The sequence below is a fragment of the Pseudorca crassidens genome, unplaced genomic scaffold (genome assembly GCF_039906515.1).
Source record: "Pseudorca crassidens isolate mPseCra1 unplaced genomic scaffold, mPseCra1.hap1 Scaffold_64, whole genome shotgun sequence".
In the NCBI taxonomy this organism is placed as follows: Eukaryota; Metazoa; Chordata; class Mammalia; order Artiodactyla; family Delphinidae; genus Pseudorca; species Pseudorca crassidens.
This window is the reverse complement of record NW_027136316.1, coordinates 128,710-154,344: the sequence shown is the minus strand read 5'-3', so window position 1 is coordinate 154,344 and position 25,635 is coordinate 128,710. Positions and strand designations below refer to the sequence as shown.

The following is a 25,635-nucleotide window of genomic DNA, read 5'->3' as shown; positions in this document are numbered from 1 at the left end:
TGTTCAGTGAACAACAATGGAGAAGGCAGAGTGTTCCAGGCTGAGAGATCAGCAAGTGCAAAGACCCTGAGGCCACAGTGGGCTGCACGTTGAGAGTCTTAGTTACTAGTGTGGATTCTTAGATTTCTCTTGGGTCTGCATTTTGCTTTTATTTGTATTCTTCGTTTCACTTTCTTAGCTCATTAACATAAAAACCTCACCATCAATCTGTTGAATTCAGCATATTCTATTCCAGTGACTCAACGTGAAAACTTTGGTGACTTTGGGTCAACTCAGTGCATGTCTATTGAGTGGCCTCCCTGGGCCCAGCGCTCTGTGAGGAGTTAGCAGGCTGTGGAATTAACTTGAGGGGTCTCCACCTTGATGACCCCAGTTCATGAGCTTCCTCTGTGTCCTCAGTCTCCTTCCAGTCCACCTCCTCCCATCTCGTCTGGGTCATGAGTTCTGGTCATGACACTCTCTCACACTTTCATCTTCTATGTCCAGCTCCTTCCAGAGGTCTCTGCCCAAAGGTCCGCCAAGCTTCTCAAAGTCAGTGCAGCCCAAACTGAGTTGCATTTTTTTCTTGGAAGTCCCTTTGCTAAGAAAGCCACTAATGCGCCCCCCAAGCTCCAGGAATGGCTGTTGCCTCACCCGACCCCAGCAGCCCGCACCATGATCCCACTGCTGCAGGACTACGCACCATCCTCTCTTTCTTTTTAGTCCTGGAATGCACACCAAACTTTCCCTCATCGCAAAGGCCCCTCATGTGGCAGACAAATACACATGGATCACCACATGTGGTCACTGCTGGTAAGGAGCTACAGGATCCCAGAGCAGAGGACAGACATATCTCCCTGAGCCGGTAGAGCACAGGCCAATGCAGCAGCAAAGACCATGAAAGGAGTGAGGCAGGCATCATGCTGCAGCATCTCCCCACTCTTCCCCCAGTGCACCCTGTGTTCCCAAGTCACCATCTTGGTGGGATTCCGTCCTTGTGTGGTGTTAGGGGCATGCCCATTTATTCCTTCATTCCCTTCTTCATTCATCTTGTATGTTTCCTGCTCAGTGCCACTTTGGCGAGAGGAGAACTCATCCTTCGGGTCCCAGCTCAGATGTTGCCTCATCCATGAAGACATGCTGATGGCCACCCAATCTTGCTGACTTTGGCCCCATGTGCAACACCCCAGGGCTGTGATCATGCTTTGATTACCTCTCCAGCCTGTGAACTCTGCGAGGACACTGGGCGAGACTCAGAGAGGAGCTCGTAAATGTGTGGTGATGGCTAAATGACTGAACAGTGAAAGGATTAAACACCGGCCATGTGTAAGTCAAGTTCACCGAAGGTCAGTTTCCTCCTCCTCCTCCTCCTCCTCCTCCCTCATTCAAGGACCAGGAAGCCGAGGGACGTTACTCACCCTCACCTCCTCTGCCACTTCAGTAGTCTGGAGGTCTGTTATCTTTCATTTCAATTTGTTTACACTTTGAAGACATTTCATGGCTGTACCTCTCAGTATTGAAAAGCTTAAAGCCAGGAGCCCTTCTGTGGTGCCTGAGCCAGGAGAAGACATTATGGGAGCACATGGTGTTGAGGAGGACGTGGCCCGGTGTCTGGGCCCCTGGGCAGTGGGAAGTGGGGAAGCAGAAACAGAGGATGTTTCCACCCCTCCCCCACCAGGACACATTCCTCCCTCTTTGCCTTTAACCAACCTGATTATGATTACCTGGGGTTCAGTGTTTCTCCTTGGTAGATTTACCGGCCACCAGACCTCAGTTCTAAGCTTTCTACATGGCCTACTTCAAGTCAATAGTGCATTTGGAGCCTCTGTTCCTAACTCTAAGTAAATCTGACAGTTATGCTGGCTGAGGTGGAGCCTGGATGAGTTCCTGACATCTCACTGTAAGATGCTCAACTCTTGCTGTCCCCTGTCACTCCTGTCCCCGTAACCCCAGCTTGCAATATGGTGGTGGAATGTTTTCATAGAGGAATGAAAGAGTGAGTAGGAGAAGGGCAGGTGGTGTCAGGGCAGCATTGAAATACAGGGGACAGGACTTTGCTATTGGCTGGTCCTGACCTTTTGCAACTGGCCACACACCCTGAGTGTGCACAGTCTCCTGGGAAATCAAAAGTCCCAGCCTGAGCGTGTGGTCCACAGAGGGCTGAAGGATGTGACAGAAGCAGCCCACTCACAGGAGCCTGGGGAGCCCAGGGCTCAGAGCACACTGGGGAGTGCAGCCTCACTGGCAGTGTGCCCCCCTGGATGCCATCATCGTACACCACAACACTCTGAGGATAAGTGAGCTGTACTTGATTGGGAGACTGTGGGATCCGGGGGATCACGCTTTTGCCACCTCTGTCTCCTTTCATCTCTCTGTCCATTTTCCACCACTACCCCACTCCCTGCACAGGTGTTCTCTTCTTTGGCCGCCAGCATGAAGCACCCATTGGTGGAGTCCTGGTCGGGGTGAGTAATTTATGGGATTGTGAGAAAATACAACAGGACTGCGCTCGTGTCCGTGGGGCTTGGGGGAAGCTGTAGGATGGTGGAGCAAGTTGAGAATCTGCAGGAAAATATGACATAATACTGTGGAACTGTGTGCACAAAATGGTTATGATGGAATTTATATACTCTGTATGTTTCACATTTTAAAAAATGATAGAAAGTGTCTGTGTACGTGTGTATATCTTAATGATATAGAATGTCAAATTCTTATTTCTTTTTATTTATTTATTTATTTTTGGCTGCATTGGCTCTTTTTGGCTGTGTGCGAGCTTTCTCTAGTTGCGGCGAGCGGGGGCTACTCTTCATTGTGATGCGTGGGCTTCTCATTGCGTTGGCTTCTCTTGTTCCAGAGCATGGGCTCTAGGCTTGCAGGCTTCAGTAGTTGTGGTTCGCAGGTTCTAGAGTACAGGCTCAGTAATTGTGGTGCATGGGCCCTCAGCACCATGTGGGATCTTCCGGAACCAGGGCTCGAACATGGGTCCTCTGCATTGGCAGGCGGATTCTTAACAACTGCTCCACCAGGGAAGCCCTAGAATGGCAAATCCTTAAGTGAAACAGACGAATGAAGGACAGGCTAAAACATGGATGAGACCCCACAACATGACACTAAGTGTGAGAAGCCAGACAGAGATGTCCAGAATTGTGCAATTCCAATTACTTGAAATATACAGAACAGGCAAATCCATAGACAAAAAGCACACAGGGTGTTGCTGAAGGCCAATGGGGAAGAGTGGGGAGGGGAAGTGGCTGTATAATGAGGTCTGGATTTCTTTCTGAGTTGATGGGATATTCTCAATTAGTACTGATGATGGTTGTACAACTTTCTATGTCAACTCTAAATCACTGAATTGTACACTTATGAAAGGGTGAATTTTATGATATGTGTATCTGTCTCGCTTTAAAAATCATCATGAGTAAATGTGATTTTTATAAGAGAACGTCAAAAAAACATATAATCCTGAGTTGTTTGTTTATTGGTTGGTTCTCATTCTCACTCTACTAAGCTCTGTAGACATGATGAAAGACCTCCCAAGCGAGACAAGCACTATTTGTTCAGAGCCGGCGCTACAGACTGAGAGGCACAGACACCGCCTCTCACGTTACACTGACCCAAGCACACGCAGAAGTGCTTTCTGGTGGCAAAAAAGAAAGTTGTGATGTGAGGAAGCTGGAGGCGGCGGACAAGAAGAGGGGAAGCCCGCATGACTGCCTAGGGCAACATATTTGGCTTTCCTACATTCTGCTCTGAATGAAAAGGATGAATAATGAGGAAGTTTTCAGTCGCTGAGCAAGCACTGACACTTGGGGTCTGTTGCTGCACAGATTTGTGTCTGGCTTTCCAGATTGCGTCCTGCAGGGGGTGGGGCAGGACTTCATGATTACAGGGATGAGTTCCCTGACTCCCACGCGTATATAGAAAATTCTGTATCCTGGAAACCCTCTTTCAACATCTTCAAATACTCTTGGGATAAAGAATCTTTAGTCAGTGTTTTCAAAATTAACTGCAAACAGTGGTAATAATTACACTAGTGTTGAGTAACAGAAACAGTGGTAATTTTCATTACCAAAATCTCAGGATTTCTTATTTCATGAATGTCCACATTGTGGTGAGTCTCACACTGAAAACAAAACAAAACAAAACATTAATCCAATGCGTATTTTCCTTGTCCCCAATATCGTTGCCAAGCCATCTGGTCGACCTTGTTGCAGGAGCCCCCAGGTGAAGCTCCACTGGTGCGAATCTCAGCGGGACGAACCCGCGTCGTGCAAGGGCGCAGGCGTACAGCCGTCGCCCTAACTCCTGGGGTCGCACCCAGGCCGCCATCCGTCGCGTTGCTCGGTCCGGTGTGGGCCACCGCGGGTCCAGAGACCGTTCCTAGGATCCAGAGAGAGGGCTTATTCCGTGGGGGAGCCTCAGACAACCGTTTCCAACCAGGATTGCGCACGGGCTCGTGGCTCCTCCGGACCATCTGCGGACGGCCCAGGCCGCACCCCATTTCTCAAACGTTTGATAGGGGCTCCGACCACCGAGACACAAGTGGGACGGCCGCCGCCTGGAGCGTCCTCCCCGCTCGCCCGCGACACTCCGTGTCGTACCCCGCGGTGAGGGGACCTGCGTGTGCTGTCGACACACAAGCGCTGCGCCGAGGAGAACAGGTGACAGGAACATTGTATATGCAGCCTGACCTGAAGGGAATCCCATCTACGGAGCCCCGTGACCGCTTCGCGTGGAAGCTGGAGAAACGAAGGTGGTCGCCGGGGAGCAACTCCACTGCCGCGACGACACCTGGACGGACCCGGGTCCCCAAGGCGGCGAGGACGCACCGCCAGACGGCCTGTGGGTCGGGCGTCATGGTCCCACGGGAAGGAGGAAGAGGAGGCCCGCTGTCGCCCTCCCAGTGCTCCTTGTTTCTCCATCCGGGCCGGCTCCACTCCGGCGAGAGACGTAAAAAGTTGGTGAATAAGTTCGGGATCCAGCGGAGAGGCCGAGGAAAGCCAAGCGCCGTCCGAGTACATCCGTGTCGTTCCGCACCTTCGGATGACTCGGAAAAATTGAGAAAGTACGACCACCAGGACGTGGAGGACGACGTCGGGCACGGACACCGTGTCCTATAACCACGCTCAGTCTTGCGGGCGGAGGGGTACCAGGGCGTGCTGGTAGACCCACCAGGACCACCCCAACCACAGCCCCGAAGCGCAAGGCCGGCCTCACACCACATGACTCTGCTCGGCCAATCTCCGGCTACAGCAGGAAGCGCCCACGCCTCGGCGCCACCGGGACAGTCGCCGCCAGCATTAGCGCCTCCCGGAACTCTGCCTCGCGCCTGGCGGCCGAGTCACAGCCCTCGCGAAAGTCGCCGAAGCTACGGAGGGAAGGGACGATCTCAAAGCGGCCGCTAGGTAGCGCCCGGCAAACGACTAGAACGGACCCGGGAAGGATCCCGATCGCCGGCCGGCGAGGGTGCAGCGCGGGCCGCCCAAACGCCCGAGCTTTTCCCGGGGCGTCCGCCTCGGAGCTAGCCCCCGGCTCGGTACGACGCGGCCCGACCCTGGCAGCAGACAGAAAGGGGGAGGAGGCTGGGAACATGTCGCCGGGTGGCTGCAGCGAAGGATCCCCGAGCACACGGGCGGGTCCCTGCTCCCGGGGCGGACTTAGAGATATTGCGGCGACTCGGACTGTGTGGAGTGAAAAACTGAAACGATGAATGTACTCGGTGAAAACATGTATGAATAATTTTTATTTGTGATTTCATAGTGGAGTCCTTGTGAAGCATTTCTTTAAAAAGTCCAGAAGCCATCAAAGCAATGAATGGTAAACTTGACCACAAATTGATCTTTACATATTCCACAAGCAAAGTCAAAAACAAACGGCTGTGTGGGGAACATCTCTGCAAATTACATGTGTAATAAGAATATTGATATCAGCTTTACTTAATATAAAAACAGAGTATTTCAAAAACATAGACATTAAGAGAATTTAGGTAAATAAATTCCGGTTAGTGCATCCCCACAATGCATTATTATCAATTGGTGTTTGGGTTACTGATATTTTTTAAATGAGGTAGATCTATAGGTACTGACTTAGAAAGATGTTGATAATGAACTATTCAATGAAAATAGCCATTTGTAGAACTTCCAGGGCAGTTAAAAAATAATAATAATAAAGAAAAGAAAAGCCAGCACCAACAACAGGATATACATTTATCTTTTAAAGAATCTGAGTTGGAAAGGCAAAAGAATTAGAATAGCTAAAACAACTCTGAAAAACAAGAATCAAGTCTTCCTTATAGCCTGGTGTCTGGAGCCAGAAAGATGAGTGTCTTCAGAAACAAAGATGGGCCGCACCTCCTGCTTTTCTGCCCCATACTACTACAGCTCCCAGGCAGGAGCTGGCATCCCAGCCCGTAAATGCCTCTGCTCCACCCAGGCCCAGATGCAAGTGGGGACCTTGTGTAAACTTGACTCTGCAGACCTGGCCTCCTCAGCCTGTTCCCTCATCCTGGGAGACCCTAGACATTCACTCAGGCGCCCCAGTCATCCCCACCAGTGGCTGCTGGCTCGATTCTCCATGGTTTTAGCTCTTCACTTCATGAGCCATGAGTTGCTTTCCCAAGGGAAAGAATTCCCCTTACACAGCAGTTGTGAACCAAGGGGACAACTGAACTTTGCACCTGGACTCATCATACACACTTTGTCCTCACATCTGGTGATGAACACTGATGAGAGTGGAGATGATACAGGCAACACCTCCTGACCCCAAGTTTACTATAAAACTTGTCCAGTCATGCAGAAGCCTGCACATTGCCTCAAGGCTCTCTGACTTTTCAATGACAATATTCCTGAACAAATAATAAATAACATATAATAATATATAGCTTTTATTTATTGGCTTTTGTTATGTGAGAAGCACTTACCTATTAGATCATGTAATCACTCAACTCTCTCAAGAGGTTATGAAACTTATTCACACCTGAAAATTGTGAAGTTCAAAATGGGAAATAATTTGCCCACAATCAAAGCTGATTAGTGGCAGAAGATGGATATTTCTCGCCTTGTGTTGTCTGTAGATTTAATAAAAATTGGTGGAACACAGGGTTTATTTATTAATTCCCAAGTACAAATATTATAATTGCTAGCCCGGAACTCAGAACTTACATTCTGTCATAGAATGTGCTGGTTATTTCACACCACTTATGTGATATTCCTTAATCATGAAAACTATTGTGTATTCAGAGTGTGCACATCTCTGTGATGCATTTGAAAGACATAGACCAAGTCAGCCCAGAGAAATATTGGACTTGGCCTCAAGAAGGGTTTGAGCTTTTGATACACACAGCTGCCTTATCCCAGTGCAGTCACCCTCAACCATTACCTCTGGATACTCTTGGGCATGGAGAAGCCTGAACCAGAAAGTCCAGCATGTTTTTAGGAATTAGCCACCTTCAAATTGTGGCTATAATCTTCATCAAAAAAGGGAGACCTGGGCTTCCCTGGTGGCTCAGTGGTTGACAGTGCCCCTGCCGATGCACGGGACACGGGTTTGTGCCCCGGTCTGGGAAGATCCCAGATGCCACGGAGCGCCTGGGCCCGTGAGACATGGCCGCTGAGCCCGTGCGTCCGGAGCCTGTGCTCCACAACGGGAGAGACCACAACAGTGAGAAGACCACATACCGCAAAAAAAAAAAAAAAAAAAAAAAAGGGAGGCCTGTTAAAGCCATCTCAGAGGAACCTGCACAGGGATGTGATGCTGGAGAACAACAGTCATCTCTTCTCTGTGGATGACACTGTCAGCATTTATTTATTTAATAAAAAATCATCCAGAGTAGCTTCCCCAGAGTTCACTCCCCTCCCCACCCTGACACATATACATTCATAAAGCACTTACTAAAACCTGGACGAAATGATCTTGTTCATTTGTTTACTTCATCTTTGCCATTTCAAAAGATAGTAGACTTTCTGATAACAGTAGTATGTCTTTCTTGCGGCTCCATATCTAACACTCAGACCAGTGCTGGGCGCTCACTGCATGGAGGCCTTAAATGGATAAATAAATGCATTAAATATTTTCCAAAAACCATTCTGCTGTGCAAACTCTGGTGGAGTTTAACCCTACAAAGTTACACAGAACAGATATTGTCCCTTTAAAATTCAAGTCATAGGGTTGGCATTGAGTTATAATATTGGATTTTTTTTTTGAAAATAAAGTTTAATCCACTATAGAACAATTGATTCACCCTGGTCAGAGGAAAGTGGGAAAAAATGATCCTGCAGTCTGTCAAAGTGCTGGGACCTACACATCAACAGACAGTTCCTTAACATCTGAAGAAATGGTCAGCGTCCTTCTGTTCTGGGGATGGGCTGGTGGTGCTGCCAGAGCTCAGGACGCCCTTCCTTGTGCTGCTCTTTCCTGTTGGCCTTGCTTTCCTCCTGATGTGAACCTGAAGGCCACACGCAGATCCCAAATCAGAACTCCAAATCCATATACATTTTTCCACAAATGGTTTTTGCCTCTACAAGTAGATGTGATTTCCCAGCCGTAATCAGGAGAAGAGGTGTAGAGGAAGAAAGAGGATTCCCAGAGTCCCAGCTCTAGGTGGGTTCCAGGCTCTTGAGATTCTATGTGGAGAGGGGCCTGGTCAGTGAGAGAACAGGACCTGTAATGTCAACTGCAGATTTCCTTGAAGAAGAAGTCTTCTCACACCTTGTAAAGCCAATGCAGAAATACCACTCCAATGGTGTCCTAATTCTTTGAGCACATTAATCTCTATTCATCTAACTTTATGTACATTCCTTGGCTTCTGAGAAAGTGCTCTTTCTGTTACTGTTATTCATGTAGCAACTTTTGTTTCAGTCTCTCCCTTTTGTTGATTTACTGTGTCTTAATCTCCTTGACATCCCACCTTCATTTTATTTTTCAGTCATTTTACTCTTAAAAATAGTATACATCATCAATGTTCTATATCATGTATCTAATTGTTGCTATATTCCTCCATTTCACATCTTTTCTCTGTGTTAAAGTCAATACTTGACACATACTTACATTAGCCTTGTGAGCATTTGCAAAATTTTCCTTCCCCTAAGTCACTGTAGCTATTTCTTTTCTCTTTTTCTCAGACATGGAAGGTGACCTTAACAAACATGAAATGATACCAATACAACATGCGTTCAGGAAGGAGCCATTTATCTGCAGGTCAACGGTATGTTTCTTGGGGATGAACTCAGTCGTCACATAAGAGACCTGGTAATGGGATAAAATAGGAGTTCATGACAATCTGTTGATGGATAAAACGCCTGAGCATAAATTCTGTCCCAGTAGAATATTTGGAATACTTTAAATTTTGGAATAACATTTCCCTGAAGACAAACTGGAACTTCAGTTTCAATAAAAGGGGAATTGCCTCCACATAGCTCATGTATATAACGTGTGAAAAATAAAGAAGACTTAAAATTTAATCAGAAAGTTATGCAGGCGAGAGGCTACAAAATAGAAAATCAGTGTGAATTCACCAAGTAACACTGCATGTGAATAGAACGAACATGGGCCGTTTACTTTAAAAGAAGACTACCAGTGAGAGAGCAGACTAGAGCCAGTACGTAGAGAAATGAGTACATGGACGTGCGTGAACATCTGTAACAGCCTCTCCTTTCCTTGCACATAGCAGAGTCTTCACTCTGGAGGAGAGTCCATGGAATGTAATGCATGTGAGGAGATTTCACACACAACAACGTGAATTTCACAGGTATTAACTCAAACAGGGGAGAATCCCTATAAATGCTATGAATGTGGGAAAGAATTCAACTAGAGCCTTCACCTTTATATACACCAAAAATTCACACAGGAGAAAAATCCTAAACTTGTCACTAATCTGGAAGAGCGTTTGGCCAATATTCCTTTTTTAAGTATCAATAACATAAGGTGAATTATACTGCAGAGAAACCATATAGATCCTATCAATGTGGGAAAGCTTTAGTCAATGCTCTAAACTTAGATGGCATGAGAGAACTCACCGTGGAGGGACCCCTACAAATGTTATGACAGTGAGAAATAGCTCAGCTGGAGTTTTGCCTTTACACACATGAAAAATCACACTGGAGAGAAACCCTAAAAACGAAGTGAATGTGGAAGACCCTTCATCAGAGGCCAACTTTCATTCACATATATGAGCTCAAATAGCAGAGAAGTTCTATGTCTGGAATAAATATGGAAGAGCTTTCAGTTGAAACTTGGTTACTTCAAAGTCGTGGACTCATTCACACTGGAGAGGAAACCTTGTGAGTGTCATCATGTGGGAAAACATAAGACAAAGCCATGACCTTAGACATCATGTGAGAAGTCACATTGGGAAGAAGCTCTATAAATATAATAAATGTGGAAGACCTCTTAGATGCTGCTCTCACATTTATATGTATCAGAGAACTCAAGAAGAGACACTCTATATCTGCAATCAATGAGGTAGAGCCTTCAGCTAGAGTTTCTCTTTCTTAAACCACCGGGACACTCAAGTGAAGAGAAACTCTACACCTGTACTCATGGTGGAAGAGCCTCCAGTTGGAGCTCCAGTCTCAGAACACACAGAGGACTCAGAGTCAACATTAATTCAACTAATCCTGTTACTTCAATTTTTAATGTATTATTTCTCTCATAAATTAAAAGAAAATTATAAATTAATTTACTCTTTTACAAGCCTGCTACTCCTGGAGAACTGTGTGTACCTGGACAGAAAAATTCCAAGAACTCAGAGTCAGGCAGTGGTTTATCCCCTATATTAGAATTTTGGAGCCAAAGGATTTTTCTCACAAGAAGGGCAGATACCTATCTCGGTACTGAGAAACTGGCAGGTCATTGCAGACATGGAGCAATCCATTTCCAGATTGTTTTAGAACAGCAGGCTTGAATGTACTAATTCATGGAAACATAAAGCACCGTTCCCAGGATCTAGAGAGAGAGCTTATTCCGTGGGGGAGCCTCAGACAACCGCTTCCAACCAGGATTGTGCCCAGACTCAGGGCTCCTCCCGACCACCAGCGGATGGCCCAGGCCGCACCCCGTTTCCCACACGTTTGTTAGGGGCTCTGACCACGGAGACCCAGGTGGGATGGTCGCGGTTCCTGGAGAGTCCTCCCCGCTCGCCCGCGACATTCCATGTCGTCCCCCGCGGTGAGGGGACCTGCTGCGTGTGCTGTCAACACACAAGCCCTGCACCGAGGCAAAAAGGAGACAGGACGCCGGTTGCTGCCAGTGTAGACGCAGCCAGAATGCAGGGGAATCCCATCTACGGAGATCTGTGACTGTTTCCTGTGGAACATGCAGAAAAGAAAGTGGCCCCCGGGGAGCAGCCCCAGTGCCACGACAGCACCTGTACGGACCCAGGCTCCCAAAGAAGCGAGGACGCACCGCTGGATGGCCTGTGGGTTGGGGCGTCATCGTCCCGTGGGCAGGAGGAAGGGAAGGCTCGCGGTCGCCCTCCCAGCGCCTCCTTGTTTCGCCATCCGGCCCGGGCTCCACTCCAGCGAGAGACGTAAAAAATTGGTGAATAAGTTCGGGATACAGTGCGGAGGCCAGGGAAGGCCAAGCGCCGTCCGAGTACATCCCTGTCGTTCCTCACCTCCCGATGACTTGGAAAAACTGAGAAAGTACGACCACTTATATACTGTTGAATTCTTTTTGCTAGTATTTCACTGAGAATTTTTGCATCTATATCAGTAATACTTGACAGTTTTATTTTTTCTTGTAGTGTTCTTATCTAGCTTTGGTATCAGGATAATGCTGGACTCATCAAATGAGTTTGGGAATGTACCTCAAAGTTTTTTAGAAAAGTTTGACATGGATCTGTTTTAATTCGATTTAAATGTTTGGTTGAATTTCCCAATGAAACCATCTGGACCTAGCCATATTTTTTTAGAAATTTTTTATTACTGATACAATCTTTTCACTCATCGTTGGTCTGTTAGGCTTGTCTATTTCCTCATGATTCAGTTTTGGTAGTTTTTATGTTGCTAGGAATTCTTTTCCTCTAGGGTATCAAACTTGATGGTATATATGTGTTGATGGTCACCTCTCATGAGCTGTGGTATTTTTGTTGCATCAGTTGTAATGTCTCCTTTTTCATTTCTGATTTTATTTGAGTATTCTCTTTTATTCTTCATTAGTATAGCTAAAAGGTTAATTTTGTTTTAATTTCAAAAACCACCTCTTGCATTGATGTTTTCTATTGTTTGCATGGTCTCTGTTTTATTTCTATTCTCATATTTCTTATTTCGTTGCTCTGCTACTTGTGAGCTTAGTGGTTTGTTCCTTTGTTTGCTAGTCCCCTGAGAAGTAAGGTTGTTTATTTGTGATCTTTCTTTTTTCATATTGTAGGCATTTGTTGCAATAAACTCTCTTATTACTGTTTTTCTTGCAGCCCATAAGTTTTAGCAAGTTGTGTTTCCATTTGCTTTCAATTTTTTTTTAAATTTAAAAGGCATTATTGTAAAGGTGTTGTAATTTTCCCCCCAGTTTTATTGAGATATAATTGAACACAGTACTATTTAAGTTGAAAATGCACATTATAATGATTTCACTTCCATATATTGTGAAATTGTTATTACAGTAAGATTAGTTAACATACATCATCTTATATAGATGCAAGAAAAGAAAAAAAAGGAAAATATATTCTCCTGTGATGAGAGCTCTTAAGATCTACTTGCTGAACATCTTTCAAATATACCATATGGCAGTGTTAACTCTATTCATCATGTTGTATATAACGTTCTCAATACTTACTTACCCTATAACTGCTAGTTGGTACTTTGGGACTTCATCAAATTCTGCCTCTTCCCACTTCCCTCCTCTGGTAACCAAAAATCTGATCTTTTTCTATGAGTGTTTTGTTGTTTTATTTTTTTTTTCCCCACATGTAAGCTTGGTCTGACTTCTCTCACTTAGTATAACGCCCTCAAGGTCCATCCATATTTTCACCAATGGCGGGATTTCCTTCTTTCTTATGGCTGAATATTACTCCTTTTTCTAAATATATCACAAAGTTTATATCCACTCATCTGTTGATAGACACACGTTTTTTCCATGTCTTGGCTATTGCAAACACTGCTGCTATGAACATGGAGGTGCAGATATCTCTTCAACATAGTGTTTGTAATTCTTTTAATATATTCCCATAGTTTAAAATGCTGGACCATATGGTAGCCCTATTAAATTTTGAGGATCTTCTCTAGTGTTTTCCATAGAGGCTGAACCAATTTATAAGACAACCAAAAGCATACAAATCATCCATTTTCTCCACATCTTTGCTAGCATTTGCTAGGAGATCTCTTGTCTCTTTGATGAATTCCATTCTAACAGTCCTGAGGTGATATCTCATTGTGGTTTTTATATAATTTCCCTGATGTGTAGTGACGTTGAATACATTTTCATGTATTTGTTGTACATTCACATATCTTCTTTGGAAAAATGTCTGTTGGGGTCTTTGGCACAGGTTTTAATTGGCTTATTTTGTGCTACTGAGTTCTATAATGTATTTTGGATATCAACCCCTTATTTGGTGTAAGGTTTGCAAATATTATTTTTGATCACATAGGCTCTTTTCATCTTGTTGATTATATATTTTGCTGTGTAGCAGACTTTTAGTTTGATATAGTTCCACTTGCTAATTTTTTAAATTGTTGCTTGTGCTTAAGGTATCATCAAAAATAATATTTAAGACCTGTGTTAAAAAATTTTTTATTGTTTTCTTCTAGGAGTTTTATGGCCTCCCGTCTTTACCTTATCTTATTTCTATTTAATTGTCATGAGTGGTGTTAGACAGGAGTCTAGCTTTATTCTTTTGCATGTAACTATGCAGTTTTCCAAGCACTGTTTAATGAACAGATTGTCTCTCCACCGAGTGTTCCTGACTGTCTTATCAAATATTAGTTCACCTTATATGTATAGATTTATATCTGGATTCTCAGTTCTATTCCATTGTTGTGTATGCCTTTTTACATGACAATACCATACTATTTACATTACTATAGTTTATAATACAGTTTGATAACATGGAATGTGATACCTCCAGGTTTGTTGTTTTTTCTCATGATCGCATTGCATATACAAGTTCTTTTGTGATTCCTCATACATTTCTCTGTTGTTTTATTCTACTTTAAAAAATGCCATTGGATTTTGATAGGAATTGCATTAAATCCATAGATGGCTTTAGGTGGTGTGGACATTTTAAAAATATTAATTCTTCCAATCATGAACAAGGGATAACTTTACATTTATTTCTGTCTTTTGCAATTTTTTTCATCAATGTATTGTAGCTTGTATTGTAGATATCTTTCAACTCCTTAGATAAATTTATTCCTTATTATTTTATTAGTTTGGATGCTCTTATAAATAGAATGGTTTTCTTTTTTCCGATCATTGTTAGTATATAGAAATATGACTGATTTTTGCATTTTAAGTTTTTATTCTGCAACTTTACTGATTATGTTGATTAGTTTTAATAGATTTTTGGTGAAGTTTTTCAGTTTCTATATATAAAATCATGTTATCTTAAAATAGACACATTTTTACTTCTTAATCTCCAATTTTGATGCCTTTTATTTCTCTTCCTTGACTGATTGCCCTGGCTAGGACTTCCATTACTATGCTGAATGAGTGGTGAGAGTAGACTCCCTTGTCTTGTTTCTGATATTAGACAAAAATTTCACACTTTCATTTTTGAGTGTGCTTTGAACTGCGACTTTGTCATATTTGGCCTTTTTTTAAAAAAAATATTTACTTTTGGCTGCATTGGGTCCTTGCTTCTGCATGCGGGTTTTCTCTAGTTGCAGTAAGTGGCAGCTACTCTTTATTGTGGTGCGTGGGCTTCTCATTGCAGTGGCTTCCCTTGTTGCTGAGCATGGGCTCTAGGCATGTGGGCTTCAGTAGTTGTGGTACACAGGCTCAGTAGTTGTGGCTCACGGGCTCTAGAGCGCGTGCTTAGTAGTTGTGGCGCATGGGCTTAGTTGCTCCTTAGCATGTGAGATCTTCCCGGACCAGGGCTTGAACCCATGTCCCCTGAATTGGCTGGCAGATTCTTAACCACTGTGCCACCAGGGAAGTCCCGATATTTAGCCTTTATTATGTTGAGTTACATTCATTTTATACCTCACTTAACAAATGCTTTTTCTGTGCCTATTGATATTATATTTTTCCTTTGTTCTATTAATATGATGCATCCCATTTATTTGATTTGCTAGTATTTATTCAGAATTTTTAAATCTATATTCATCAGTGTTATTGGCCTGTAATTGGCAGTGTTCATTTCAGATTATTTTATCAAAGAAATCCTGGCCTCGTAAATTGAGCTTGGGAGTTTTCTCTCCTTATCCATTTTTCTCTTTCTTTTTTGAAGACTTTTAGGATTGGCATTAATGCATTAAATATTTGGTAAAATTTACCAGTGAAGCCATTTGATCTTGAGTTTTTCTTCATTTGAAGAGTTTTCATTACTGATTTAATTTCCATACTACTAATTGCTTCATTTAGATTTTCTCTTTCTTCCTAATTCACTTTTGATGGGTTGTATCTTTCTAAGAATTTTTTCCATTTATCTAGGTTGCCCAGTTTTTTAGCATATAGTAGTTCAAAGTAACATGTTATCCTTCTTATCTCTGTAGTGGTGTTGTAATGTCTTCTCTTTTATTTATAATTTTGTTGATTTGGGTCTTCTCTCCTTTTCCTTGGTTAGTCTAGCTAAAGGTTCGAAATTTTATCTTTTAATGAAGCAACTCTTAGTATCACTCTTCTTTTCTATTGTTTTCCTCTTCTCTATCACACTGATTTCTTCTGTAATCTTTATAATTTTCTTGCTTCTGCTAATTTTGGGCTCAGTTTTGTCTTTTTCCACGTCCTTGAACTGAAGAATTAGGTTTTTTATTTGAGATATTTCTTAATTCGGAAGGTAAGCATTTGTTGCAATAAACCTCCCTCTTAACACTCCTTTGCTGCATCCCATAGCTTTTAGTATACTGTGTTTCCATCTCAGTTTTTCTCCATATACTGTGTTATTTCTTCTTAAATTTATTCTTTGATAAATTAGTTGGTTAGGAGAGTGTTGATCAATTTTTTTGTATTAGTTAGAGTTCCAGTTTTCCTCCTGTTATTGATTTCTAGTTTAATAATATTTTCAGATAATATACTTGGTGTAAATTAAGTCTTCCTGAATTTATTAAGATTTGATATGTGGTCTGTCATATGGTCTTTGTTAGAAATTATTTTTTCTGCACTTGAGAAGACTGTGTATTCAGCGTATGTTGGAGAGAATGTTCTGTATATGACTCTTATGATCATTTGGCTTTTAGTGTTGTTCACATCAACTGATTCTTTTTTTTTAACTGAAATACAGTTGAGTTACAATGTTGTATTAATTTTTGTCATATAGCAATGTGTCTCAGTTATACACTTATATACATCTGTTTTATATTCTTTTCCATTATGGTTTATCTCAGGATATTGAATATCCTGTTCCCTGTGCTATGCAGTAGGACATTGTTTTTTATCCATTCTATATGTAAGAGTTTGCAGCTACTAACCCCAAACTCTCAGTCCATCCTTCCCCAACTCCCTCCCCCTTGGTAACCACAAGTCTGTTCTCTATGTCTGTGAGTTAGTTTTGTTTCGTAGATAGGTTCATTTGTGTCATATTTTAGATTTCACATATAAGTAATACCATATAGCATTTGTCTTTCTCTTCATGGCTTACTTCACTTAGTATGTTAATCTCTACTTGCATCCATGTTGCTGCAAAAGGCATTATTTCATTCTTTTTATGGCTGAGTAATATTCCATTGTATATATGTACCACATCTTCTGTATCCATTCATCTGTTAATGGATATTTAAGTTGCTTGCATGTCTTAGCTATTAGAAACAGTGCTTCTATGAACATTGAGGTGCATGTATCTTTTCGAATTATGGTTTTCTCCAGATATATGCCCAAGAGTGGGATTGCAGGACCATAAGGCAACTTTATTTATAGGAACCTCCATACTGTTCTCCATAGTGGCTGTGTCAATTTATATTCCCACCAACAGTGTAGGAGGGTTCCCTTTTCTCCACACCCCCTCCTGTGTTTCTTATTTGCAGACATTTGATGATGGCCATTCTGCCTGGTGTGAGGTGGTACCTCATTGTAGTTTTAATTTGCATTTCTCTAATAATTAGTGATGATGGGCAACCTTTCATGTGCCTATTGGCCATCTGTATGTCTTCTTGGGAGAAATGTCTCTTTAAGTCTTCTGCCCATTTTTTGATTTGTTTTTTCGTTTCTTTGTTATTGAGTTGTATGAGCTTTTTGTATATTTTGGAAATTAAGCCCTTGTTGGTCACATCATTTGGAAATATTTTCTCCTAGTCTGTATGTTGTCTTTTCATTTTGTTTATGGTTTCTTTTGCTGTAAGAAAACTTATAAGTTTGAGTGGGTCCCATTTGTTTATTTTTGCTTTTATTTCTATTGCCTTGGGAGACTGACCTAAGAAAACACTGGTACAATTTATGACAGAGAATGTTTGGCTATGTTCCCTTTTAGGAGTTTTATGGTGTTATGTGTTATATTTAAGCCTTTAAGCCATTGTGAGTTTATTCTTGTGTATGGTGGGAGAGTGTTCTAATTTAATTGATTTGCATGAACCAACTTTTCCAACACCTCTTGCTGAAGAGACAATCTTTTCCCCCATTGTCTATTCTTCATCAGAGATGAATTGACCATGGTTCTGTGGGTTTATTTCTGGGCTCTCTATTCTGTTCCATTGATCCATATGTCTGTTTTTGTTCCAATACCAGGCTGTTTTGATTAGCATTGTAGCATTGTCTGAAGACTGGGAGGGTTATGCCTCCTGCTTTGTTCTTTTTCCTCAGGATTGCTTTGGCAATTCTGGGTCTTTATGGTTCCATATACATTTTAGGGTTATTTGTTTTAGTTTTGTGAAAAAATGTCATGTGTAATTTGATAGTGATCACATTAAACCTGTAGACTGCTTTGGGTAGTATGGACTTTGTCATTTTAAACAGCTGCAGCCTGTTCTCACTGTCAGTGGAACCAGCTCCCCTCTGGAAGCAGGTGTCCATGCAAGGCTCTTAGAAATAAGACAGACAACACTACCCACGTGGACTCTTCATACACACCTCTGACCAATGCACCTTTGCTTTCTAGAAGTAACCTCCTTAATCAAGTGGGTGGCATCTGGGGATGAGGCAGCAATCATCCTCCAGGAAGAGTCGGTGCCCCTCCTACCACTGAGGAATGAGTGGTCCTGTGCCTCATTCCCACCAAGGGTTCCAGTTTCAGGAGTTTGGGGAGCTTTTGTTTTGCTGCTTTAGTGGATGAGAAATGACACATAACCCATTGTCTCCTTTTCACTTCTCTTCTGATGAGTGAGGCTGAACTTTTGTCACTTTCAGTTATTTCCAGAATGCAGCCACTTTTCCCAGTTCTGGGGGAGACCACTGAACATGCCTTCCTGGGTGTTCCCAGCCACAGACTGTGATCCACATGCAGCGATGAAACTCTTTCTGCAAGTACTAAGTAGCTAGTGACTGGGTTCTGTCCAACAGAATGTAGAAAATCAGGGGAGGTCAGTGTTAAGATTCATTGACAGAACCTCTGTCACTTCTATTTCACTTGCTGCATCCTGTGTTCTCTCTCTGTTTCTGTCTGTCTCTCTCTCCTATCCCTGGACCTGGGGAAGCCTGCATGGGTGTTACTAGGTGCCATATGGAGAGTCCCACATAGGAGAGAACACAGGGAAGTCCCAGGCCTCCAGGCAGAGGCACTAGGCTCTCAGCTCAGACTGCATCCTGCCAGTACCCATCTCAGTGAGTCTTCGAGAAAATCCTCCCTTGTGGAGTGACAACTGAGACCTCAGCCCCAGCTTCATAGAGACCTTGAGTCGAGGGCACCCAGCTAAGTGCTGTGGGAGCTCAGGAGTAGCTAGGTGTATGTATTTTGTATGTTGGGAAACCCTCCATATGATCTGCAGTAAATCAGACAATCTGTAGCATAGAGCAGGTCTACTCAATGTTATGTAAAAACAACCACAAAGATAATGCATATTAATAAAGGTAAGAAAATGCACTAAAAACAATAATAGTGACAATTATGATGATATTACCAGTACTACTGTTAAAGAGAAAAATAAACATAGAAAGATTGCAGATTTGCGTACAGACTCCTCTAAGTAAATTTCAGGGTACCTATATCAGATGTCCTCTGGGGTATTGTAGAGTCAGAATGCTAGGTTTGCACAAAGAAATTTGTTCTGAGAGGAGAAAACAGGCAGGTGATCCTGGGTCAGCAGGGAGGATGATATGTTGGCACAAACAGTGCACTGGCTCCCTGGGGGAGTTAGAAAAAGAAATGATTACTTGAGCAGGCACGTCACCATCTCTATGTCTGCCAGTGCTGCACCAGCTTTTCCTGGACCCCTGAGTGAATTTGGAACATGTCCCTAGGTTCAGGCATGCCAGTGATACTCTCCTTACTCCTCACTTATCACAATGTCAGTTCCTGGGCTGACTTTTCTAATTCGGAGGACTAGACTCCAGGAGGGACACCCTCTCCAACCTTCCCAGGAGACGTGAGAGTGGTTCCTGGCACAGAGTTGAGGTGGAAAATCCTGTGCTGAGTCTGGCAGGACAAGGGTATCTTCCAGGGCTCTTGCACTGGTCCCTCTTTTTGGTCACTTAAGAGGACTTAAACATTGTACTAGAGGCTCAGGAAAGTCAAGAATGTCCTCCCTGTGGTTCACAGTAACAACTGTCCCTTCCTCCACTGGGTAAGTCTGAGTATCTCAGGAGGCTCTCTGACCCACAAGTACCCATAAGTACAGCAGGAACCAGGAAGCACCATGTGTATGTAAGTCTGTTGAAAACCCTCCACAATACTCTTCAGTAAATTGGATACATTCATGAGCAGAGAAACTTAATAAGAAATGCAATAACAACAATAGTGATAAATAATAATATCGATAGTGATTACTATCATAAAGAAATTAATTGTACTACTACCAATCATAATACTAATAAACTTAAGGACTGAGGGATTACAGACTTCCCTTATTAAATGACAAGTTTCTTGGAGTATTTTGAAATCAGAGTCCGAGTTTAGCACATGCTTTGGAGCCACAGTTGTAGGTTTGCATAGTGAAGGTATAAATAGAGCAAAACTAAACAGCAGCAGGTAAAAGAAATCCATGGGAGGACTTGGGCTGACTTAAGTCTCATATTCCAAGCCCAGAGGAGAGCACTATGTAGAAGAGAAAAGTTGATCCTGGGCTTTCCTGACACATGGATCCAGCAAATCTCATGAGTTCTGATGACTGGTGTCTGCGGCTCTAACCCGGGAAAGAAAAGCAGGACTCCAGATACACCTTCAATACGTGAAAAAAACACGTAAAATGTACATGGAGCTTCAACTCTATCTCTACCCTCACTGCCTGACAATTGACAAAGTGGCAGATCAGGGCTATTGATTGCATTTTGATGCATCTACAGACTTACTTGGAATTGGGAAGAGAAGATTACTTATGAATTTGCATGTAAAATTTTTATAATAACCTATCCGAAAGTTGAATTACTACTTCCTTGGGAAATTGATAGGTTATTTTACACAACACCTCATATGTTTCCTTTAGTAATATTTGTTCACAGTATATATATTTCTGAATATGTATGAAAGGCACATGCCGTATCAGCCCAGAGGAGCCATTGACGGGGCTTTAGAGATCAGTGACCTTTGAGCTCGTGTTTGTAGAACTCACTCATAAAGAGTAGGACCTGCTGGACACATTGCAGACAAAGATGTACACAGATGTGATGCTGGAGGACGCCCGTTGTCTCATCTTCTGAGTGCATCTCTCAATATTTATTTACTTCCTTATACATGTCTTATTGAGATAGGCTCTACAGCTTCCACATATGCTGCTGCACTCTTGGCCCTAACTCATGCTTCTGTAGCACTTAGAGCAACCTGGAACGAATGTGTTCCTTTACTAATCACAGCACATGTGCCCCTTCATGGAGATACAGTCTCCATTACCACAATCGCACGTACTCCTTACTAGTCTGCCACCAACACACATAATAATGCTGGACACAGATAAGGGCTATTTTATGTAACAGACAAGTGACTTTATGTTGCTAAGTAATTCTTCTGCTCGGGGGACTATTATGAGGTTTGAACACAGCAAAAAACACATAACAACTTGTATCCCCCTTTCTACATGAACTCCAAGTAATAATCTCATGGGTCTTATGTTTATTGGATTCTGTTAGAAAGCAGTGTTAACCATATTATGAAAACGTTGCTTCCTTCTTGGCTGAGACATCTAGGCAGCGTGCAGACTGTTTTTCCTCTTGGGCAAGAACAGCAGCAGCCAGAGACTTTTACTGTCTTTGAGTGAAGTGTCGGGTGACAACCTTCAGTGTTTCCCTTCTTCAGCGTGCTCGAACCTGCACTGCCATTGATGCCCTCACACTTGAGCCTTAGCATGTTGTCCTGCACTTGCATTGCATGCACTGTTCTCAACACAGAACTTTAAATCCATCTAGCATTTCCCACATGTATCAGGGCATCAGCTCTGCAAACCAGATGTAATTTCCCAGTTGGAGCAAGAAGAGTAGGTGTGGAGGGAAGAGGAGGGTTTCCCCAGGCTGGGATCCAAGTCAGCTCCAGACACATGTGCTCTGTGTGGGGAGGGAGCAGGACACTTGGAATGTCAACTGGAGGTGGCTCGACTAAAGGATATTTTTAGAAATGTATGTGAAGCCACTGAGTCAAATTATCCAGATTCTGTCATTATGCATCACACATCAATTTCTCTTCACGTTTCCCCCTGTACTTTTCACCTCAGAGAAGCAAAATTCCTGTCCTCGTAGAAGTTAAAATTTCATGTTTTTGTCTCTGCCATGGTCCCTTTAATAATTTTTCCTCTCATATTCCCTGTAGCGTCTGAATATATTTTATTTTTCTTTTACCTAAACACTGAACATCTTATTAACATTTTTCTAAACCATGTTTCTATTCACTGGTGTATTTCTCAAATTCATGTTTTTTCCCCATGTAATGTACTTTTCAACAATTTAATCCCCCTAATGTCACATGTGTCGTTTCTTATTTATTTAATTTAATTATTATTTTTGCCTTATTTCAAGCAAAAATTGTGACCATTAAAAGCAAGAAATGATATTCAGGCAAGTTATTTCCCTGCGGACCAATGTAGCTGTAAGAAAATAGTAAATTTATTCAGGTGTGAACTCTGGTCATCCGCATGTGAAACCTGGGAATGAGGTAAGTGAGGAATTCAGCAGATTCATAGAACTCAGTTATGGTGCAGTGTAAACACTAGCCCAACATAAAGTGTTCACTTTATAGACTAAATTAGACTAAATTTTGATGATATCTAGTAGAAATGTTACAAAGAGGGGATGTCCATGCAGAAGATTTACATACTATGTGTATGTAACTGACATGGAGATCATTTTAACTGGAGAATATCATTGAATAGACTTACATACACATGATTTTTCACAGCATAGAAAACAATTTTACTGTAATGAATGAAGGAGAGCCCTGAGGGATTTTTAATTCCTTAGTCAACATTGAACCCTCACACTGGATCTATCAATGCTAAAATCAAACTGAAAAGCCAGAGTTCATATCAAAATTCTCAGACATGAAAAACTCTTATCAAGAATGTTTTACCACACATTTCAGCTATGAATTCATAATTTTGGCTAATAACCTCTTATTTTATAAATAAGTAGAATAAAATTATTGATTTGTTAAGTTGTCTTGAAATGATAAATACAAAAGTTTGTAACAATAAGTACTTTTGTAAATAGGTTAGCATTAAGAAATATATATAAACAAAGTTATATGTGACAATTATTATGATCCACTTAATTGTGATTGTCAGTAAGATTATCTGTTGCTTTCTCATCAGAAATTTTGCAGGCCAGAAGAAAGTGAAATGATATGCTTAAAGCATGGCGGGAACTACCTACCAACAATTCTATATCTTACAATATTATTCTTCAAACATGAGGAAAATTAGAGACAGTCTCAGGCAAAACCTGAAGGAGTTCAGTACCATAATACCTATCCTTCAAGAAATGCTAAAGGGAGTACTTCAAGTTCAAATGGAAGGACACCGGAAACTTGAGGCCATATAAAAAAATATATTTCTCTTATAAAGGTAAATAAATGGACAAATAGAAGAAAAAATCTTTAATTTTGACTTGTAACTACAATTTTTATTTCTAGGATATTTTTTAAAACCAAAATATTAAAATATAAATGTATTGCTATTGCATGATTTTTTCCCCTAAAATTCATATGTTAAAAATAAAACCTCCAAATGTGGTGGTATTAGGATGTAGGGCCTTTGGGGGGTGCTCAGGTTATGAGGGCAGAGCCTCCAGGAATAGGATTTGTGTGCTTTTATTTATTTTAAAATATGTATTTATTTACTTATTTGGCTGCATTCGCTCTTAGTTGCAGCACGTGGGATCTTTGTTGTGACGCACAGGCTTCATATCTAGCTGTGGCATGGGGGCTCGGTAGTTGCAGCACACAGGGTCTGTAGCTGTGGCAGACAGGCTCTAGAGCCAGCATACACGCTCAATAGTTGCGGCATATGGGCTTAGTTGCCCTTTGGCATGTGGGATATTAGTTCTCTGAACAGGGATCGAACCCATGTCCCCTGCATTGGAAGGCATATTCTTAACCACTGGTCTACCAGGGAAGTCTCTTGTGTGCTTTTAAAAGAGACCTCAGAGAGCTCTCTAGCCCCTTCCTCCAGGTGATGATATAATGAAAAGTCTATGACTCAGAAAAGACCTTTACCTAACCACCTTGATCTCACACTTCAGCCTCCAGAACCATAAGAAATAAACTTCTGTTTATAAGCTACCCAAGCTGTGGCATTTTGTTATAGCATCCCCAAATAACTAATTCGTACATCTACATTAACAGAAAACAATGTATACATATGTGCCTTGTGACATTAATAATATGTAATTAATGTGTAATGTAATAGGAGATGTAATAGAGATTTTGCATGTGATTAAAATTATGTTGATATCAGTTTAAGCTAGTTTGATAGGATTTTATATGTAATCTCCATGGTGTCCACAAATTTAATATCTATAGAATATACACAGAAGGAAATTAAATGTAAGTCAAGTCAGGGGACTTTCCTGGTGGTCCAGTGGTGAAGACTCAACGCTCCCAATGCAGGGGGCCTGGGCTCAGTCCCTGGTCAGGGAACTAGATCCCACTTGCCACACCTAAGAGTTCGTATGCTGCAAAGAAGATCAAAGTTCCCCCATGCCACAACTAAGACCTGGCACAGCCAAAGAAATTAATTTTAAAAATGAGTCAGTACAAAGAGTAAGAACAAAGGACGTCAGTATGTGAGAAAATGTGGGACAGAAAAGCTATATGACATTACAGAAAACAAATTGGCAATTAAATGTCATTTCATATCAGTAATTTTTATATATATATATATATTTATATATATATATATATATATATATATATATATATATATATATATATATATATATATATATATATATAGCTTAAACTCATCAGTTAAAAAACAAAGATGTCCCTAGCCTTTATCCGGCATCCGGGCCTGGAGGGGCTGCTCTGAAGACGGGCGAGCAGCATGGAGGCCCGCGGCGAATCCCAGCCTGACACGAGTTGTTCGTCGTTTTCCTGGGACGGCTCCGGGGTCTCGGTGTCCAGGGAGGTGCTGACGGCGGGCAGTGTCGGCCACGGAGGTATACGGGACAAGTTGGTCATCAACTCCAAGCCTAATTCCAGAAAGAATTCCACTCTTCAAAAAGTTCGGAAAAAGAGGAGTCCCCTATTGGACCAAGTACAGAGCTTTCTCCCACAGATGGCTCAGGCAAACGAAAAGCTAAGGAAAGAAATGGCAGCTGCACCACCTGGTCATTTCAATATTGAAAATATTGACACTCTCGGAAAAGTTATGCAAATGGTTATGGCCTTGTTTGAGATGAATCAGTCTGATTCAAAAGAGGAGGACAGTTCAGAAGAGAATTCACAAGGCAGTTCAGAGGACAGTTCAGAATTTGAGGATGAAGATGATAGCACCTCTTCTGAAGGTGAAGTCACCATCGATACCATTAAGCTTCCTAATTCAGAAGATGGAAAAGGCAAAATAGAGGTTCTGGACCGTCCTGCCAGTGAAAAAAAAGAAAACAGGGACATAAACAATCTGAGAAACAGGTGATAGTTCCCGCTAATTCTGTGAAAAAGAATGTGGCTTGCTGGTTATTTTGCATTTCAGATACCTATGGTGCCTGTTTGCAAAAATGAATGTATTTTGCTTCTTGGAGAAACAAGCTAGCTTTTAAAGAGTTGGAAGAGATAGCATTTGGGGATCTTCTAAGAGCAGACTGTTTTTGATCTCATGCTAAAGAGATTTAGTTTAGAAAGCTTAACTTTATGTATGGTGATGAGTGAATTTGTTGACATCCTCTTTCATCAACATAGACTTCAGAAATCTCAAACTTATTTTAAAGTAAAAATACAAGTTACCCGTTTGTTTTTGTTTTAAATTGGCCTCTTGGGGCTTCCCTGGTGGTGCAGTGGTT

General features: G+C 42.1%; 1 long non-coding RNA gene and 1 pseudogene across 2 annotated transcripts in view; both read left to right on the top strand.

Moving 5' to 3' along the window:
• LOC137218232 (uncharacterized) overlaps positions 1–25,635 on the top strand; it is a 1,013,945-nt gene that overhangs the window by 958,717 nt on the left and 29,593 nt on the right. Inside the window, exon 1 of one of the 2 annotated variants that reach the window (XR_010940553.1) lies at positions 22,173–22,294. The exons of the other annotated variant lie outside the window; for it this stretch is intronic. This is a non-coding gene — a long non-coding RNA (uncharacterized lncRNA). Of the gene's footprint in view, positions 1–22,172; positions 22,295–25,635 lie in introns of those variants that run through there. 2 annotated transcript variants of the gene reach the window in all.
• On the top strand, positions 24,649–25,578 carry LOC137218217 (NOP protein chaperone 1 pseudogene; annotated as a pseudogene).